Source organism: Octopus bimaculoides, chromosome 16 (genome assembly GCF_001194135.2).
Source record: "Octopus bimaculoides isolate UCB-OBI-ISO-001 chromosome 16, ASM119413v2, whole genome shotgun sequence".
NCBI lineage: Eukaryota > Metazoa > Mollusca > Cephalopoda > Octopoda > Octopodidae > Octopus > Octopus bimaculoides.
This window is the reverse complement of record NC_068996.1, coordinates 52,805,425-52,814,967: the sequence shown is the minus strand read 5'-3', so window position 1 is coordinate 52,814,967 and position 9,543 is coordinate 52,805,425. Positions and strand designations below refer to the sequence as shown.

Here is a 9,543-nt window from a genome sequence, read left to right as displayed (position 1 = left end):
GATATGTGTAAGCTTGCAAGGACTGAAGCCAGTATGCTCCACTGGATGTGTAATGTCAGTGTGCATACACAACAGAGTGTAAGCGCCCTGAGAGAAAAGTTGGATTTAAGAAGCATCAATTGTGGTGTGCAAGTGAGACGGCTGTGCTGGAAATGAATGAGGACAGCTGTGTGAAAAAGTGTCACACCCTAGCATTTGCGGGAACCTGTGGAAGAGGTAGACATAGAAAAACCTGGGGTGAGTTGGTGAAGCACAACCTTCGAACATGACATGTGACTGAGACCTATGGAGATATGATGTGCTTGAGAAGACCCGACAAGCCAAGTGAGACTATGGCCCATGGCCTATGCCAGTGGGTGTAACAAGCCCACTTATGAATATTCCTCATTCATTGGACAATAAACTTTGGTTTCGAAGACCTATTGAGGCAAGTGAAATCAAAATCAAAATCGCTGAAGTGGCTGATGACAATACCGCCTGATTGGCACTCTTGCCAGTGGAACATTAAAAGCACATCCAAGCGTGATCTTTGCCAGTTGCCTTACCGGCACATGTGCTGGTTGCACGTCAAAAACAACATTTGAGTGTGGTCGTTGTCAGTTCCGCTGGACAAGCTCCCGAGCAGGTGGCATGTAAAAAACACATTTTGAGCATGGTTGTTACCAGAACCGCTTGACTGGCCCTTGTGCCGGTGGCACATAAAAGCACCCACTACACTCTCGGAGTGGTTGGCGTTAGGAAGGGCAACTAGCTGTAGAAACTGAAGCTCACCAGTCCTCAGTCAAACCATCCAACCCATGCTAGCATGGAAAGCAGATGTTAAACAACGATGATGATGATGATATACGTCTGTAAGTACTTATGTACATACATACATTGAACCATTAATCTCTATGCATTTTATTCTCTCTCTGTTTTTCTTTTTCTCTTAATCTTTTCTGTCAAAGAGCATTGGCTCAAAATGTAACAGGTTTCTATTCTTGTTGTTCCTTCACCTGTCTTCATCTTTTGTTTCCTGTAAATTTGACACGTAAAAGCACCCACTACACTCTCTGAGTGGTTGGCGTTAGGAAGGGCATCCAGCTGTAGAAACTCTGCCAAATCAGATTGGAGCCTGGTGTAGCCATCTGGTTTCACCAGTCCTCAGTCAAATCATCCAACCCATGCTAGCATGGAAAGCAGACATTAAACGACGATAATGATGATATAGTTATATATATATTGAGTCATCCCATAAATAATGCAGTTTTTATACTTCTTTTATTTTCAAAATTAAGATAAACAAAGTTCTTTTTTAATTTAAAATATACTCTCCTTCATTTTCTACAATGCTCTTCCATCTGTCTGGTAGAATTGCAAGGCCCCTCTTCCAAAATTCACTTGTCTGTGATGAAAGAAACTCCTCCAGTACTGTTCTCACCTCGTCTACAGAATTCATATTTTTTCCATCCAAATGATTTTGAAGACTGCAGAATAAATGATAATCAGATGAGGCAATGTCTGGCGAATATGGTGGATGGGGCATCATTTTCCATTCAAACTGCTCCAGCCTTTGGAATTTCACCCTCGCTGTATGTGGTCAAGCATTATCCTGATGGGTGAACATCATTTGTCTTGAAACCAAAGACGGTCATTTTTCTTCTAGCAGTGATTCAAGTGGCTCGCAGTAGATCTCCTTTATTTTAGGTTTGGGTTTAAAGTTCAAAGTGTACTAAACCTTATGGGGTGCCAGTGTTCTCCTTTCTCTACTCACTGTTTTTAGCACTTGAGATTTTTATAGAGAACCCATTTCTCATCACTAGTCACTATTCGGTCCAAAAAAGGTTCATTCGGGAGATGTGACAGCAAAGAAGAGCACACATTCACTTTCTGCATGCGATTAGACTCAGAAAGTTTGTGAGGAACCCATTGACCCAATTTGCTGACTTTTCCAATGGGACGCAGGTGTCCATGAATGGTTGAATGAGCAAATCCAAGCTTCTCTGCTAGTTCCTCAACAGTTACGATGGAATTTTTTTCCACCTGAGTTTGCAGCATGTCCTTGTTGAGCTCTGCAGATCTTTCAGGATGAGGCAAATCTTCTGGGCTGTACTTTCCAGCTCGGAATTTCTGGAATCATTGTTGACATTGGCTTCTGCTTATTGTCCAATCCCCATATACTGCATAAATATTTTTTGCACTTTCCATTGTGTTGTTGCCTTTATTGAACTCAAAGCAAAATATGCCGAATATGCCCCTTTGTCTCTTCTATTATAGCTTTGAAAAAATAACCGTTAAAATCGAACTGCACTCTTCAAAATAAGGAAGGAAGGGGCGGAGTCATACTTGGTAGTGGGATGATGAAAATAGTATGCTGAAAAAAAAAAATCAAACAGCATTTCAACTCTGTGAATATGTGTGTATGTAAAAGGGGGGTATGTGAGTGCGTGTGTGTGTGTTTGTGTGTGCGTGTGCGTGCAATGGAAGTGGGATGGTTCATCTTCACTTAACATTTGGATTATTTTTTGATTTGGTTGAGTCTTGGTAGTTTTTTTTGTTGTTGTTGGTTACTTATTTTTAGCGTTTTGACAGAAAAAAAGTCATTCTAAAATTGTTTCTTAATGTAAGCTTGCTCAAACAAGACGAATGCTTTACACAGAGCAGGTTTTACAGCTACATCATCCAAACCGACCGAGTGAAACCGGGCTTAATAATATGTATAACATCTGTAGCATGAAAGTTTCAAGCCTTTCAGTCACACACAAAAGACTATTGATTTCATATAAATCTTTATTGTTTGTAATACGCAGCAGCCTTCCAGTAAGCAGGTCGCAATTTCAAATATTACAAACTATAAATGTTTAACTGAAGTTAGCAGCTTTTGTGTATTATTATGTTTCCGAATGGCAAATTTGTCCGTCCATGCATCAGTCGCTTTAGTTTCAACACACGATCCCAAATCAAAAATACTTTTCATGCCAATACAAATTTACACATGCGCGCGCGCGCGCATGATTTTCCCCTTCTTCTTAATTGCCTTCTCATGTTACAGATGAACACCTCTAATTCTGTTTGTTATTTCGGTTAATGCTTACAATATTACCCGAAAACGAAAACAAAACAAAAAAGAAATAGTGCAACGGGTGGAAAAAATTGTGTATGAAACGAATATGAAAACAAAAATGCGTTAGTTCTACGAAGAGTTGTAGGCGAAGCAAAATATATTTTGTCGAGCTAAAGATTACAGATTAACCATTTTATATATATATATAGGGGGGAGGGAGAGAGATAGGGGGTATGAATACTTTGATCCGAATCTTTGAGCATCGGATCACAACGCTACATCCTTAAGACGAATTTGTCTTTTCAACCTTCGTAGGTCGATGAAAAGTACGAGGCAATTATATTTGCTGGATCCCCTACCATCTCCCCCCGAAAATCAGTAAGGCTGATAACTCTGTGATGGGTTGTTCGAATACCCGGAAGGTGAGTTGACTATTCGGCCCCTGTATGTGTGTGTGTGTGTGCGTGCGTGCACGCATGTGTGTGCGTGCTCGTGCGCGTGTGTGTGTAGTAGTAGTAGTAGTAGTATGTGAATGTATATACACACACAAACACTGTTTTTACGAAAAAGCGGGGTTGAGGGAGGCTGTCGTGAAGGTACGAAGGAGAGGGAGAAGGGGGGCAATGTTTAAAAAAAAATCATCGATTAAAAAGGATTTTTATTAAAGACTCCCCCCCACCCCATTATTTTGAAGTGCGTGGTACAAAAATAAAAATTGTAAAATCCCTGCGTAAACGGAGAAAATCCAAGTTATATGAATTTTCATTATTGTTCATTTGAGTGCATGGCACCCATACTTTCAAAATCTACCGTTAGATGTATTAACGTATCATTCATTGCTGACCACTGTTGCTGAGCGCATCGCCTACAGAAAAGGTACACTTTATTGTTTATATTTTATGAACCAATGCTGCTGTTTCTTCTTATTTTCAATTTATCTGCAAGTTAACAAATCCGGTGTAATGCTAATATTTTGCCATAGTGACAAATTCTTAATCTCCATAGAGAAAAAGATAATATAATCAGAATCTTCTTCATTATTATGAAAGTAATTAATTATTATAGAAAAACAAAACGAAAAAAGAGAAAGGAAATTTAAAACATTTATTTAAAATAATGTTTAAAATATCAATTTGTGAAAAATATTTTAGTATCTTGCAACATGTGTTCGTGATAATTAGAATTGTTATTTTAAGCACAAATATCTTAATTGATGTAATTCTTTTTAAAATATAACCTACTAATTTGATTGTATTTAGATTTTAATTTTTAATTAGTGCGAATAATCCTGTTTATTATAATCGTATTTATAGCTGATCTAAGATCAGCAATTAGGGTTTACCTTTACATTTGGTTAGAAATTTCGCAGAATTTTAAGCTGGTTTGAATAATTTTGTTAGTTGAAGCGCAGACGGTCTGTGAAAAGCTAAAACCTCACTTTCTCTTTCATGACATCAAAATATGGGAATTAGTATTTTGAAATATCTTGGTAGTGATTTCCCCTTCTAATTCGTAACCCGAATGTTCCGTGGTGGTGGCATGGCCATAATTGTCATTGTTAAAACCATCTAATAGAAATTATGAATAGGAACTTTTCTCTACCTTTATTTTTCTAATTCATTTTCCCTTTAAAATCTCTGTTCTCTAATTTTTGGTTTGAGCTAGTTCTTAGTCATTAAAGAAGACTAAGTTAATTGAAATTAAACAGATTGTACGTTTATACTAATCAGACCAATCACTGCTAAACATATACCTGTGAGATATTTTTGTTTGAATTTTTTTATTTATTTAGTAAGGACTGAGCAGTATTTGTCGTTCATCGTAGAACTTAACTTTTTTCTTTCTTTTTTCCAACCTTGTGCAACGGTCAGTTTGTTTTATTTGGGGATAATGAAGCACCATCAATTAATTTTTTTAAATTACAGACATGTGCTTTGCATAGCAAGTGTTTTGATCTGAGATCGCGTGTTGGAACTAAAACGATTGCAACGTAGAAAACATGATAGCAATTCAGAATTCTTTGTAAAGTTTTACCTTTTGAAGGGTTGAGCTGGAAGAAATGTAAATACCCCACTTAATGAGACCAATGTTTTTCAAAGTTTTATTACTTTTAGGTAAAATAAAACCAATTATTCAAAACGATGCAATTTTTTTTTTACGAAGTAAGATATTAGAAATTATTATGTGAATGTTTATTATCAAATATTTTTCATCTTAAACGAAAGAGATGTTGACTAACGAAAATACCCACGTGCTTAATCTACCTGCTAGAAACCATAGCTGCAACAGCCAAATTCCATAATAATGTACAAGTTACATTTTACGGTTTCGTTTATGTGTTTCTTTGTCAGGAGGTATTATATCTAAAAGTATGTCTTTAAGCTTTAAAGACTTAAAAAAATTCGATAATGAAAGTATCACCAGAATAAAGATAAAACATAAGGCATTAGGGCGATTTAGCCAATATTAGATATTATTCCTAAGAAATGAGTACAAATTTATTAACTCGTGGTTATAATTGTTTAATTGGATTCAGTTGTTTCGCACCAGACGGCGAAGTTGTTTTCGATGAAATAAATGAAACCAATAAAAATATTTCACTTCTATTTTATTATCAAACCACAATGAAATGGAATGGGTTTTTTTTTTTTCCGCTTCAATCGGTCTTGTTTACCTTTTCATCGTGATGAGGTTACGCACGCACACACAGGTACAAGCACGCACGCACCTACAACCCATTAGCTTTCTTCTTTTCTCATTTCATGACAGTTGACCACGTGCTTTTCAGCCTTTTACGAAAAGAACCGAATCGATGTTTTGATTTCGTCGAAGGAATCCCGGTTAAATAAAATCTTTTGCTTTTCAGTCATTGAACTGCGGCCATGCTGGGCTTTTGGTGGGCCTGATATTATAATGGAAAACACTTCCCCTTGAGTTATTCCAATATTTTTCACGGCCGGAATGTAACCCCTTCAGCATTCAAATTATTCTGTCCACTGCATTGCATAGTTATTATTTTGAATTAATCAGTTCTAGGATAAACAATCACATCTTGTGTGAGAGGCCGGATTTGGACAGTTTGAACTAAAAACAGGTAGAATATTTGGATCAGAACTGGCTTGTTTAATTTAATGCTAATGGCCTAAATAAGACAATATGAAGTAAAATACGATGATTAAGTTTCAACATCAGGGAAGTTGCGCAAAACTGGAACTGTACCTAAATCTCAACGGAGATCCAGACAAGAACGCTTCCATTATTGTAACTTTCATCACTGTGAAAGTACTGCCTCTCAATGACTTGTATGATCCTTTTTGTCCGTCATAGTCAAGATCAGCCTTGTCCTATTTGTTTTACACTCTCAATGTATCAAATATGTGCTCAGAGTATCACCAAAATCGACCATCTTACTGAGCAGACTGATTGATAGCATAATGTCGAAACCCATCACGTTCTCTAGTATAGTGTCCATTGATCTGTTGAAGCTGTTTTATCTGGAGCAGTATTTCGGCAAATTATTGATAGCGAGGGTTTTTTAGGGCGAATACTCGACAGTATGACGCTAATCGATCACACTCTTAACTCAGTTTGAATAATCAGATCCTTTGATCTACAAGAAGTACCGTCAATATATTTCCTTTTGCCCACATCTATAAGCTCTTTATCAAATCTAAAATATAAACAAAAGAAGATGCATTTGGAGACTTGGATTCATTCATCGGTCATACGGAAAACACGTCGAATGTCTTCACAGTGATACGGTGAAGCAGGTCATCATGCACTCGTTGAATATACTAAGGCTCGCTGCTGCTGCATTTCTTCTTAAGCATTTTATTGATCTTGAACTACATAATATGCAAGTACGTTTATTGTCGAAAGAGCTAAAAAGCTATTATGGTATAGAGAACCAACAACCAGTTTGGCGAGGAAATTCTGTCGCATTTTCGAATGAATGCTTCAGGATCTAATTTTAAACGAGGCTTCAGTTTGCGGGCAATGGAGAATTACGGCATAATGTATCCGGATCTATGTTAGCCAGTCTTTTTTACTTTTTCTTTAAGACTTTCGGGTGTGACATAAGAGAGATTGACCGTCATATCTAGCATGTCTATTGACCACGTGGTGGTTGTCTCTTTGGGTCTTGTTGCATTGAGAGATTTTGTAATACTATCTAAAGATCGAGGCATTTGATTATGAACAGTCTCATAATAATTTCTGTCCGCCGAATAATTTATCTTTTATCTAAAATAACGAGGAAAATATCAAAAGATAGCCGAGTTATGTCCCTTTACGCCTGGAATTGGTAACATCCTCGCCACCCGAAAACCAGCTTCGCAAAACTGGACGAAAACAACAGCAATAAACCGTGGTTGCCAAACTTATGCCAGAAAATCAGTCATTAGACTGTGGCCATGCTGGGGCACGTTCTTGAAACATTTCAGTCGAACGATTCGACCCTAGTGCTTGTTTTTTAAACCTTGCACTTATTTTGTCTGTCTCTTTCTCCGAACCGCTAGGTTACAGGGACATAAACAACTCACCAGCACTGGTAGTCAAGCGGACAAGCACAGACGCTTGCGCGCGCGCTCACACATCATCATCATCATTTAACGTCCGTTTTCCATGGTTTGGACGGTTTGACAGAGCTTGCTAGGCAGAAGACTGCACCAGGCTTCACTGTTTTAGCAGGGTTTTTATGGCCCTTTCTAGAAGCAACCACTTTACAGAGTGGACTGAGTGCTTTTTACGTGGCACCAGTACTGGCAAGGCTTATTATGGCATGGTTTTTACAGCTGGAGGCCCTTCCAAACACCAACTACTTTATAGTGTGAACTGGATACACCAGCCCTGGCAGGGTTACCAAGATTTGTTGAGAGGTGTTGGCATTTGAGGAGGTAGTCTTGTGTCAGGTAATGAGAGCTTAGAATGTGTGTTTCTGTAGAGGGGATACATGGTTATCCAGTCAGAGGGAGAGAGAGCAAATGATCAAAGAGAGAGGGAGTAGAAGAGAGCAAGAGGGTGGTGAAGTGCCAGGGCATATCCTCAAGGTACAGGGATCATCCAACCCATTCCAGTATTGTCTGATTAAATGTTTGCAGCAAGACGGCATCAATTGTTAAAATATTTAAAATGTGATAAAATATCTATTTCAGAGACAACACATAGACATCTCAGCACACTGCAAACGGTCAACAATACTTTAGAACACCTTTTGCATTCATTAGAAAAGACTCAGAGTAACAAAATCTGGAGAATCTTTTGCTTTATGATACAGAACTTGGCAGAGATTTGCATAATGAAATGAATGTAAAATAATGTTCAGCAATAGCCAAGTAAACCTGGGCAGTGAAATGAAACTGCAGTAATTTTTTCCTTTAAAATTGAAAGTCTATTGTGAAATTGTGTATAGTAATAGTTAGTCCTGTTACATGACAAGAGAACTGTAGTCGTCATTAACAGTTAACGAGCTGAATGAGAAAAATGACATTGTATAGGATGTTTGTTTTGTGACAATGAAAATTGAAAATAAAAAAATAAAATGAACTATTTTGCAACATGGAGCTATGGCAAAGAACAAATCAAGCTCCGATTAGAGAGCAAATATTTAAGAAAAAGTGGAAGCAGATTGGTAGCACAATTAGAAAGGACACACCAAATGCAGCGAAAAGTGCTTTACAGTGGAATCCGGATGGATATAGAAAGAGGGGTAGGCCTAAGAACTCATGGCGTAGATCAAACAAAAGGAACTAGAGAAAGGGGGACATTCATGGCAGAGTATAAGTACAGAAGCGAGAAATTATGCGACATGGAATTCAATTATAAGTGGCCTATACTCCGCGTTGGAGGGTCAAAGGCAAGAACAAGTTAATTTTGCATTGATGAAATTAGTTCATAATCCAGCTGTGTGTGCTTAGGTTTTGTTCTTTGTTCCCAAATAAACTTTCGTTGTTATTTTACAGCCAGATTTCTGGCTAAAGCTAATCTCTACCAAGTTAACTGGTATAACTTTCTGGACCGTGTGTGTATGCATATGCATGTTCAATATAATATATATCTGACATGGTACCATTATCAGGTCATTTCAGGATGACATAAAAGCTTATATAAATCTGGTAATTCCAGATGATAACTCTAACCCTTTGAAGGGAGAATTTTATAAGAGCATCAATAGCCATACTGTTTTTTGTCCTGTATGTGTCGTATCAAAATTTTGAAGTGATAATTCCATGTATCAGTGAAGAATCTTATTATTTCTTATTTTCTATTTTTGTACCTAAACAGTGGAGGTGCAATGACCCAGTGGTTAGGGCAGCGGACTCACGGTCATAGGATCGCGGTTTCGATTCCCAGGCCAGGCGTTTTGAGTGTTTATTGAGTGGAAACACCTAAAGCTCCACGAGGCTCCGGTAGGGGATGGTGGCGAACCCTGCTGTACTCTTTCACCACAACTTTCTCTCACTCTTTCTTCCTATTTCTGTTGTGCCTGTAATTCAAAGGGT

The 9,543-nt window shown here is 37.8% G+C and overlaps 1 protein-coding gene and 1 long non-coding RNA gene across 3 annotated transcripts in view; one reads left to right on the top strand and one right to left on the bottom strand.

Moving 5' to 3' along the window:
* LOC106882447 (uncharacterized) overlaps positions 1-9,543 on the bottom strand; it is a 49,522-nt gene that overhangs the window by 27,844 nt on the left and 12,135 nt on the right. The window lies entirely within an intron of this gene.
* The window catches only part of LOC106881342 (spermidine synthase), a 45,573-nt gene continuing 39,326 nt past the window's right edge, over positions 3,297-9,543 (top strand). The window contains exon 1 of one of the 2 annotated variants that reach the window (XM_052973770.1): positions 3,297-3,465. The gene's annotated coding sequence lies outside the window, so the exon portion shown is untranslated. Of the gene's footprint in view, positions 3,466-3,607; positions 3,920-9,543 lie in introns of those variants that run through there. The other variant, XM_052973769.1, reaches the window with a different exon arrangement.